This window comes from Agrilus planipennis, unplaced genomic scaffold (assembly GCF_000699045.2).
Source record: "Agrilus planipennis isolate EAB-ADULT unplaced genomic scaffold, Apla_2.0 scaffold211, whole genome shotgun sequence".
NCBI lineage: Eukaryota > Metazoa > Arthropoda > Insecta > Coleoptera > Buprestidae > Agrilus > Agrilus planipennis.
Window position 1 is genome coordinate 123,390 of NW_020438967.1, and position 12,077 is coordinate 135,466.

Here is a 12,077-nt window from a genome sequence, read left to right on the forward strand (position 1 = left end):
AATTCGTCCAAGTCGCTCGGGTCAATGTAACTTCGTTCGGCTATATCGCCAGGATGGTTAAACATAGAAAGCAAGTCCTCCTGTGTTTCCACCGGGTACGTCTCCAGTCGCGATAAGAAGTCAGCATTAGTATTAGCTTTCCCCTTTTTATAAGTTATCGTGTAATCAAATTCTTCTAGCTTTAACCGCCACCTTACCAATTTTGAATTGGGCTCCTTAAAATTAAATAACCACTGGAGTGGTCCATGATCCGTAATGATATTGAATTTCCGTCCGTACAGATACGGCCTAAAAACCTTGGTCGCCCAAACTATTGCCAAACATTCTTTTTCCACAGTTGAGTAGTTTTGTTCATGATTATTGAGGGTCCTACTTATGTACATTATAGGCCTGTCTTTCCCAATCGGTCCTTGTGAAAGCACGGCACCCAAGCCTACGTTCGAAGCATCCGTAGTTACATTAAATTTTTCGTTGAAATTAGGATAAGCCAAAATAGGGGGGTTTGTAATTAATCTTTTCACCGATTCGAACGCATTTATAAATTCTGGTGTATGAATAACCTTACTATTCTTTTTCAAACACGCTGTAAGTGGCTTCGTTATGGTCGCGTAATTACGTATGAATTTCCGATAATATCCGGATAATCCAATGAATGATTTTATTTCCTTTTGGGTCAACGGTAACTTAATGTTCTTAATTTTGTCAACTAATTTAGGGTTAGGTTTAATTCCGGTTGTCGTTATAATATGACCTAGATATTCAATCTCCTGTAAAACAAATTCCGATTTTTCCAATTGTATCTTAAATTTGTGCTGCTGTAACCTCCTAAATACCTGTTCGAGATTCGAAAGATGTTCTTCGAAAGTTTTTCCTAATATAATTATATCGTCCAGATAGACAAGACATACTCTATTAATTAGGCCTTTCAATACATTATTCATGACGCGCGCGAAACACGCGGGGGCGTTTCGCAGACCAAAAGGCATACGAACAAAGTGCCAATGTCCCCTCTCGGTGGTAAACGCTGTTTTATGTCTATCCTCAGGTTCAATCTCGATTTGGTGGTATCCGCTTTTCAGATCTAATTTCGAAAAGTAATTTGAACTTCCAAGCAAATCTAAAATTGACGTAATGTTGGGTATCGGGTATTTATCCTCAATCGTCTTTTCATTTACCTTCCTAAAGTCCACGACCATGCGCCATGACTTATTACCGTTTTTATCCGGCTTCTTTGGTACTAGAAAAATCGGAGAGCTGTATGGTGATTCGCTCTCGGTAATAATATTTTGTCTACGTAATTCCTCCACTTGCCTATCAATTTCCTGTTTGTGTATATGAGGAAAACGATATGGTTTTACAAAAACTGGTACATCAGAATTTAGGGGAATTTTATGTTTAATTGTATTGGTAAACGTCAATACGTCTCCCTCCTTATAAAAGATTTCTTTAAAGTGATCGCATAAATTTTGAATTGAAATTCTTTTGTCTTGAGATAAATGGTCTAACTCCAATTGAAGGTGTTGTACATTACTATTAGGTCTCATTATAGCGCTACATATATCCGTATCATTCTCATTGATATGCATACTTTTGATATATCGTTTTGGGTTTGTTCTATTAATTTCGCCAAAAACCGGGACCTCACAGTGAAAGTTATTCGCTACTGTTATTGTTTCGGGAATGATTACGTTGTCATGTAATTGTTGTTGTGGCACCCTTATTAGTCCTTTTCTAATTGAAGTCGGAAACGTCAGTCGAGTGAATTGACTTTGTTTTACGAAACTAGAGCTATCATATCTAAATAACGGATAACTTATATCGTTTAAAGTTATGGTACCTGTTGAGTAATTAACCTTGGCCCCCATCTGATCAAGACTCTCTGAGCCAAGTAGTGCGTCGAAATAGGAGTGAAATTTGACTACGAAAAATTTTAAAAATTGTTCTTCTAAAAACAAATCCACTACGATCGACCTATCGTGCTTAGTTTGGGAATTTATGGTACGCAGAATAAAATTTTCGTTACATAAATAATTAGAAAAATAAATATTTGAAGGTTCGGGATTAATCAATGAATTAGTTGCGCCTGTGTCTATTAATATTTTAAGTGGTGGATCACTAGTTACTATACAGGGTAATGAACTTAATACTGGTTTCTCTCCGAGGCAGTTAACTGAAAATGTAGTACGTTATGTGCATTTTCGTCATTATTACAATATGGCAAGGATACATCGTTTTCATATAGGTATTGGTCAGGATAAGAACTCGGATGTTGTTGGTCTGATTCGGGGTAATTGTACCTATCCACGTCGTTATTCAAAAATTCGTCGTCATAATTTTGTGCATGTGGCGTGATATCTTGCGATGCTTGGATAACTCTGGTGCTAATAGGTACCGTTTGTCAGGTACCTGCACTAGCTTTCAACAAAATAGTTGAAACATTTTCATTTAATCACATAAATATTTAACAAACATGATCCTTATAGGCAATAAGAGGACTGGAATCGTTCACGTCCTTTCGGCAAGCTTTGTCTTTTTGTAGTTTTTAAGTTTCACTTATTTGTTGTATACCCCTAACAGTATCTCTTTCAAATTATTTGTATTCTCTTTAAATTATTTACAAATACTTTCCTTAACTCTTACCGAATACCGTAGCTCTAGCTAGTAGAAAACCAAAACAAAAAATGACTAAACTACTAATAAATAATCACAAAAACTAATATTATTAAACATAAAAGCGTAAAAGAATTGTTTGCGTTTTAAAAGAGTTTGCTTCTTATAAGTAATAAAGTTAAGACATTGCAAATTGTTGTAATGTTAATTGTCAAGCAAATACTTATAGATTACCTTTTATTTCTACATTAATTTGATAATGCACTAATAGGATACCAATAGAGATGTAAAAATTTTCGTGTAAATGGTCACTATTGTTGTAAAAGAATGGAAATAATTGTTGGTAATAATTATTGATCATGTACGCCATAGAGTTAGGTAAAACCCTCATCAAAAGAGTTTGTAGCTCAATGTCAAAAGCCCTCACTCTCTCATTTTATTTGTACATTATTTTGATAATGCATTAAAATAATACCTACAGTAATGTTAAATTTTGGTTTCTTCGATTTTACCGTTAAATAGCTACTTAATTGTAAAGCATATTTTTTAACATAAAAAGGTCCTTATGGGGGATAACCCCAGTTCCCAATATGTACTTTAGCCGCTGTAGGGGTAGAGGTTAAAGTACGTACCCGGCACTGACCTCACAGCACTCTCCCTTCCTTTAAATTACAAACTACCAAACAGGAAAAACTTTTCTGACGGACATGTGTTGCTAACCTGAAGTGTATTATAGTAAATAAGAGTAACAGAAACAGAAAATTGTAGTTCGGGAATTACATGGGTAGGAATGAGGAAGATTACAATGTGCTTTTAATTTAGTGACCACTTCTTTTGGTCAATCATTAACCCATGGATTCGAATTTTTGGTTGCCAGACTAATTACATCTCTTGGAATGTAAATAATCCGTACATTGCAATACAATAGCATAAATTATAACACACACCAACTTCCATTTAATGATAATTTAATTTAATAATTATTATATTGTTTATTTTATTATTTAATAGTAACATGATAATAACCTCTATATCGATGTTATTTTCTTACGGCGAAAAATGCCGAACTACTGCCGAAATTGTTACGATAGGCTTAAGCAATGCTTAAGTCAGGAACATCCTGTGCTTAAAGTTAAGCATCGGTTTCGATTCTTAAGCGCGACTTAACTTGCGGTGCAAACCAATTCCGTCTTTTAAGAACTACTTAAAGCTAAGTAGTACTTATTTACGTCGGTGCAAACGGGCATGAATTCTTTTTTTTCATTTACAGTTTCAGGTCAACAATATCTGTTCACTCAGTCGTAAAAGCTATACATGCTCGTTCCCTTTTATCAAACTACCCATTGGTTCTTGTTTCGCTAGGTATTACCCTAGGCAATTATCGAAAAAATAACCTGCCACAGATGTATAACTTTCTCATGAACGGTTTTTAACCGACCGCTATCCGGCTTTTGTAGCTTGCCTTATCTGATTTGCCTTCACATTATTATTCATATTTCAAATTTAATTACATATTTCTCTTAATTTAAATGAACCAATTAAGTTTGTAAATCAATTGAGTTTGAAGTGAATTTTGCTGGAGCATAGCGGCTTTCCAAAAAAAAATACTACAAAACAAGACCACATAATTACAAAAGTTTAGCAAATATTGCAACTATTCTGCCTCAGTAAAGCAGAGAGCCGGTCAGAAAAAATTTGGACAGAACTGAATACACCTCTGCCGGTTCCTTTTTATAAACAGAGATTAACAAAACCTCTAATATTATTTTTAAAGAATCTAATAGTGGAATAATGATGTGGCGTAAATTGATAACGTGTTTTTTTCCCGCCATCTACTACTAAAGTTAGTGGACAGGCACCAGACAATACTTCCAAACTACACTGTAGGGCAAAGCTGGAAGGTGGAGCGGAAAGCCTCTTTAATCCTTTGCTTAGAAAAATGATATGGACGAAATGAATATGTATTTTTTACTCGTTAATTTCTGATTAAATTAACGAAATTCAAACCGTTTGGTAATCAACTGGCTGGCTAGCCACCCACTACGCGAATGATGTTAAAAATATTATTTATCATTGTTGTGTGGATTAATGCATCTTGGGCAATAAGTCGACAAAACTTTTTAATTCACCTTCCATAAATAATGCATTCAATATACCTAAACTGATAATTTTATGAAATGCAGGTGTAGTTGTTATCTTGCAAACGAAATATGTGTTTTTAAGAGAGGAATAAAAAACAATCGTTTTCTCTTGGAAATTTTGAAATTCAGTTTTGTTTGTTTCCGTTGCAACAGGCAACCAGCTTTACAATACACTACTATTAACACTCATTTGCACAAATTACATTTTAAAAACTATTAATTACGTCAAAGTATACATCGCCAAATACCATGGTATTCTTATAGCTAACTGTAACGTCTTGGTAAGATATACGATATGACAAGTGATGTCTGGTACTATGACATCTAACGATAGAAAATAACACATTCATAGGGCAAGATGCAACAGTGTCGTGGTAAAAACCACCCAACTGTATTAACCTTTTTTGGTTAGAAAGATGCAGTTTATCAATGGCGCATTGATCATTGTTAGTCGCCAAATTTAAGAAAAATTCATTTTTGCCCACTTTTACAAAAACTATTGGCAGAGAAACTTACATCATCTATTTTGAAAAATGGGTTCCAAAAATGTGGCCTCGTTACCTGGGATGTCAATGCAATTACATTTCCCAATCCGAAAATTGACATTGTGAAGAAAGAGCAAAAACTGTAAGAATTAAAGGGTGGAATACGTTATTTTCAAATCGATAAAAATTGGAATGGTGACAAAGAGGATTTATCACTTTTTAGTTTCTACAAGAACATTTGCTTGGAATGCAACAATCTTCAAAAAGAAATAAAAACCATCCAATCACAGTAATCTGCAGACGATGTAACAAACGAAATATTTGAATATGAGGAGGTCAATAATAGTATCGATCAAGTCACTCCACCCGCCTTTGAAAATTATGTACAAGACCTAAACACTGCCCAACAAATACCCGAATTTAAAGCTAATACTTTCAACAAGATGTTTGTACAAGCAGATGTACATAAACCGGTGATTTATTGGCCCCACGTATCACCGAGAAAGCAAAATAAAAGTGCTTACCAGTCGCCAAAATCTCTTCAAGAATCTGGCTATGATTCGACAAAAACATGTCTACTTGCCACCTCTGTCATAACTATTCATCCACCTGATTCTGACTTGGTAAAGATGCCCGAAGAAATTTTGCCCTCCCCTTTCAAGCGTGCACTTTTCTGACTAGAATCTAAGCCCGCAACCTCAAAAAACAAACGGAAAGTAGAGAAGATACCAGCAGTTGTAACATCAAAAGAATGGCAAGGCTACCATGAAAATAAAGATAATAAAAAGCTACGTTTAGTAGAGGAAAAAAAGAGCTGAAGACAGGCAGAAGAATAAACAAGAGAATATTTTAAAAAAAGAAAAGCTGGAGCAACGCGGAAGCTATCAAGAAGAAACAAAAGCCATCTACGAGGAAACGGAAACTTTCCTTAAGTACTGATGACGAGTCATGGGTTGAATCTGGGATTAGTACAGATGACTTATCCGCTAAAGAAAAGAGTGATGAAGATCCTAAGGAGAAATAAATGATGAATGTTATCAAGAAGGTGAATATATATTAGTCTAGTTACCCAGAAGTGTAAAGGATTATAAATATGTATGCACTATACAAACAATCCTTAAAGAAGTATGAATTGTTGTGACGAAAAAGAACTATGTTCAATCCAAATGACACAGACATAAGCTTTCCACAATTTAACCAAATGCTGAGGAAATTTGTCAAATCCTAAAATTATCATTGCTGGAGAGACTTAAATATCAATTTCTGACACCCATTGAAGTTGACGGTTGAATATAATAGTCCCTATTTTCATGTTTATATTTACTTTTTGTGTATGTTATACATAAAATTCTTTTTAACTAGCATAAAAATTGTTTCTTTTTCATGTCAACTACTGGATTTTTTAGTTTTTTACCAACAAATTTTAAGCATTTCTTAAAAATTCTTAAAAAAACTGTACCTCTATTTTTTAAATTATATCATTTTACCTCACTCATAAGAAAATAAAATACGAAACTATAGTACATTATCTAAAGAATATATTAAAATATAAATATAAAAGCAAAAAAAACCTTCTTTTCCCCCATTATAATGTCAACTACTAGTGCGTTCACCTTACGCAAATTTAATTAGGCGCGTAGTCCGTCTAAATCAAGACGGGACATAATCTATTCGTCGAGTCTCATTGTTCTACCGCAAGCTGACTGTCCAGAGAAAACATTCGTGATGGATATGCTAAACTATAATACAGTACATGTGTCGTATACGACGCCATAATAGCGTTTGCGTAATGAAATTGTTTATTTTAAAAATGGCACCTTCAACCAGATATTTAACTAAAGCATAACCCGAAGAAATATTGAAGCAGTACGAAGATGAAGAAGATAGTTTGGACAACGATTTATCTGCAACTGGTGCTGAAAGTGAGGATTCCAATGATATAGACATTCCAGAGAGTGAACACTTTGATTCATGTGCTCCAGATGAAGTGACTCTGATCATGAGGAGATTTTACCAAAAAAGGTAAAACACAGAAAGAATGGACATCAGTGGTACATTTTTCCATTCCACAATAAAAATACAAGAAGCTTGAAAAGAAATATTGTACTTAGATTACCTGGACCCAAACTGTTGTGAAAGAAACTCTTAACTGCGTGAAAATTTTCTTTTAATGAGAAAATGCTGGATAATGTAAATATTTGCACTAAGAAATTGCTCGCTAATCTGTTAAATATTCTACACCACAGATCTTTATTGGCGACACCAACACAACTGTATTGAATAAACATATTTTTTTTTACGAATTAAAGTCTTAAAACATCTAACACCTTTATAACTAGAGTATAAATAACTAATTGTAAACTTCGTTTTTCACATTATGTTGAACTACACTTTAATCTTCATCTACCATTGGTAGAGGACAAAGTCGGTTGATTACTCTCTTATAAGTTCCACTGCCAGTCTTGACTGTTGCGACTCTCGTAATTCCATCTCTACCTGGATGTACTTCAATAATACGACCTAGAGGCCAATGTAAAGGTGGGATATTATCCTCTACTATAAGTACTAGCATTCCAACTTCTATTGGTTTACCAGGAGAGACCCATTTATTTCTTTTTTGAAGCTCTTGCAAATATTCAATTTTCCAACGCTTCCAGAAAATTTGCTGGAGCTTTTGAAACTGTTGCCATCTTGACAATCTGTTATCTGCTGTATCTAGATACGTATGTTCTACTGGTTGGATCAAGGAATCACCAGTTAAGAAATGAGCAGGTGTAAGTACCTTCAGGTCATTGGGATCATTGGTTAGTGGCGTAAGTGGCCTCGAATTTAGAATCGCCTCAATTTGGCAAAGCAATGTGCAATATTCTTCAAAGGTGTAAGCTTTACCTTGAGTGATTGTATATAAATGTCTTTTTGTTATTTTTACAACTGCTTCCCATAATCCTCCAAAATGCGGTGCCCTTGGAGGAATAAAATTCCATTCAATCCTGTGATTTAGTAACTGATTATTCAGGTCTGACTGATTAGTTTCTAGCCAATCGTACACTGCTTTTAATTCTTCTGATGCTCCTACAAAATTTGTTCCATTATCTGAATAAATTCTTGTACAGATACCTCTTCGTGACATAAACCGTCGCATTGCTGCCATAAATGCCTCAGTAGTCATATCCGAGACTAGTTCTAAGTGTACTGCTTTTGTTACCATGCATGTAAACACTGCTATATATCCCTTAGATATGTGAATTCTTCCTCTACGTCGACTTTCTCTTACTTGTATTGGGCCGGCATAATCTAAACCTGTATTAGAAAAAGGACGTTGATACGCTTCAACTCTGACTCTTGGCAAGTCACCCATTAGCGTTTCTGTCATGGTAGGTCTGAAACGAAAACACTTGATACACTTTCGCACAGTTTTTTGAGCTTCCCTTCTTCCACTAATAGGCCAAAACTTTTCTCTCACAATGTGCAGTAACTGCTCTGGTGGACAGTGCATTGCTCTTTCGTGTTCTTGACGAAATATAAGGCTTGTGACGTGATGTTTTGCTGGTAACACTATAGGATGTTTTTGATCTGCTGGTAATGACGAATTATTTAATCTGCCACCTACTCTGATTAACTTGTTATTGTCTAAAAAACCCTTCAATGATTTTAATGGACTTTTCTTAGGCAGTTCTTGATTGTTTCTCAAACTATTTCTTGTTGAAAACATTCTCGTTGAACCAATTTTAATATTGCTGTTTCAGCTTGTTGTAATTCTTCAGTGCTTAATTCATGACCTTTTGTTAACTTACGACAGTTTTTACTAAATCTACATATTTTGTGAAAGATGAAAGTTTCTTAATCATTTTCAGTGGAGTCATGATTGTTACTACTATAGAGACTGCTTTGAGTTCTGGAAGCTCTGTTTCTGGTTTTTTTGTCACTTCTGGACATCTATTAACTGTTCTTAACCACGATGGCCCATACCACCACAATTCATTGTCTTGAAGGTCACACATACTCATGCCTCTTGAAATAATATCTGTTGGATTCTCTGCCGTAGGAACATGCTGCCATTGCACTTCATCAGAAATACATTGAATCTTTGATACCCTGTTAGCTACATATGTTTTAAGTAATCTTGGTTCAGTTTTTATCCACCCAAGGACAATGGTACTATCACTCCATGGTTTTGTTGTATTTATTTTGCTTTGTAATGATGATTTAACTGTCTGATACAATTCTGCTAGAGCTGCTTCTAATTCTAATCTTGGTAGTGATAATGTTTTGACTGGTGCCACTCTTGACTTAGCGCATAGTAAATGACTAGTGTAAATACCTTCTTTGTTTTGACTTATTACATAAAAACATGCGCCATACGCTTTTTCCGAAGCATCTGCAAATCCTACCAAATCAACGAAATCACAGTTGGAGGACGTGACACGTCTTTTTCCGAAGCATCTGCAAATCCTACCAGATCAAGTTTCATTGTAAAATTCTCTTGATTGACATTTCTAGGTATGATTAATTTGTCAACTGCGTTTAGTGATTGATAGTACTGTTTCCAACACGATAAAGACTCTTGATCTAGTATTTCATCCCATTCAACTTTCTTTATCCATAGATCTTGTAACAGCATCTTCCCAACAATGAGCAGCGGAGAGATTAGACCTAATGGATCAAATATTTGTGATACTTTTGAAAGTATCATGCGTTTGGTATTTACTGAATTTTCTAACAATGATGACTGATACTGTAGCATGTCTTCTTTTGCATTCCGTAACAGTCCTAATGTCTTGATTGCTTCTTCTTTGTCTAATATTAACAACTCTTGATTATTATGTTGTTGCTTTATAAATTGTAAAATTGTTGAATTATTAGAACACCACTTTCTCATGACGAATTGAGCTTTTAATAATGTCTCTGATAATTGAGTATGTAACTTTTGAACGTCTTCCACTGTATTACCTCCCGATAAACAGTCATCCATGTATAAATCATTTTCTATTACATTTGCAGCTACCGGATATTCTTATTTGTAAATTGATGCTAATTTTTTCATACATTTAAGTGCATGATATGGTGTACATGCTGTATCATACGTTCCAGTGTTGAGTTGATATACTTGTGGGTCTTTGCTTTCATCTGCTCTCCATAATATCAGTTGATATCTTCGATCTTCAGGATGAATGAGTATTTGTCTGTACATTTGTGCTACGTCTCCAGTTAGCACCACTCGATGAGTTCTGAACCTTACAATGATTTCAAAAAGGTTTCCTTGGAGGTTAAGACGAGGCATAAGCTTATCATTTAGTGTTGCACCTGAACTGGACTTGGCTGATGCATCAAATACTACTCGTAGCATTGTAGAAATACTTTCAGGACGTATGACTGATTGATGTGGAATGAAATAATGTTCCTCACTTTCCAATTGTGTTAAATCAGTAACTAAACTCATGTGATTTTGATCTAAATAGTCTTGCATGAATTCTACATATGCTTTCTTTAATTGTTCATCACGACGAAACCGTTTTTCAATAGAATATAACCTCTTCATTGCGTTGTTTCTCGATTCACCAATTTTGATAGCTGATCTCATGGGTAACCTAACTACAAATCTTCCTGTTGTTGATCTTTCTGTTGTCTTTTCAAAAAACTTCTCGCATTGACTTTCTTCTTTTGACAAATTTCTTGTTTCTGGTAAAGATTCTTGTGTCCAAAACTTCTCTACTTGTTGCTGTAATTGCAAATTTGTTACTTTTAAACATGTAGCTTCTCTATTTGTTTCTAGACTGTTCATTTCACCACCACAGATCCATCCTAAGCGAGTGTTTTGCCATGCTGGTTGGCCATCTATGTCGTTTTCAGGAGCTCCTATGATTAGCTTCCAATAGAGTCCTGCTCCTATGAGTAATTCAACTTCACCAGGTTCAGTAAATTCTGGATCTGCTAATTTGACATCTTTTGGCTGATTAATTTTATCTACTTTCAGTTTGCCCTGTGGAATTTGATCTGTGATTGATGGTATCACTGAACAACTTATTTCTGTTTTGAAATCTCCATAAATTGATTCTAAGACTGTTGTTATTGTTTTGGATGTATTAACCTGTGCTTGATTTACTCCACTTATTGTTTTATTTGATCTACCATACTGTAGATTTAGTTTCTTGCATAATTGTTGTGAAATTAGATTAACCTGTGACCCAGGGTCTAATAATGCTCTGCAACATATCTTTTTCTTCTGATTACCTGATATGAAAACTTTAGCTGTTGATAAAATCACTTGTGACATTGGTTTTCTAACACAATACATAGATATTGATGTTTCTTGTTCATTTTTGATTGGCTCTTTTTGTTTATCATCTTCATGGAGAAGTGTGTTATGTTTATTACCACACATTTTACATTTTGAACTGGTACAAACACGAGCTATATGTCCTTTTTTCAGACAATTCATACATAGTTTTTTCTCTAACAACTTTTGTCTTCTTTCTTTAACAGGAAGTTTTAGAAATTCTTCACAACGAAATATACCATGATCTCCTGTACAATATTTACATGAATCTGATGTTACTGTTGCAACAACCCTTTTATCTGTCTTTTTTTCTTTCTGATTGCTATATTTCGATGAATTGACTGTATTCAACTTATTGTTGACTGCTTTTTGATTTAACATTCTCAGTGTGTGACTACGCTCTGTTAAAAAACTCAGAAACTCTGTTAATTTGGGCATATCTCTTGGTGTTTTGCCTTTTATTCTTTCCTGCCATTCTTTCTGCTCCGCGTAATCTAAATTTCTTCTAGCTAAATAAATTATAATACTATCCCACGTATCTACAGGTTGTGATAATGCTTTGAG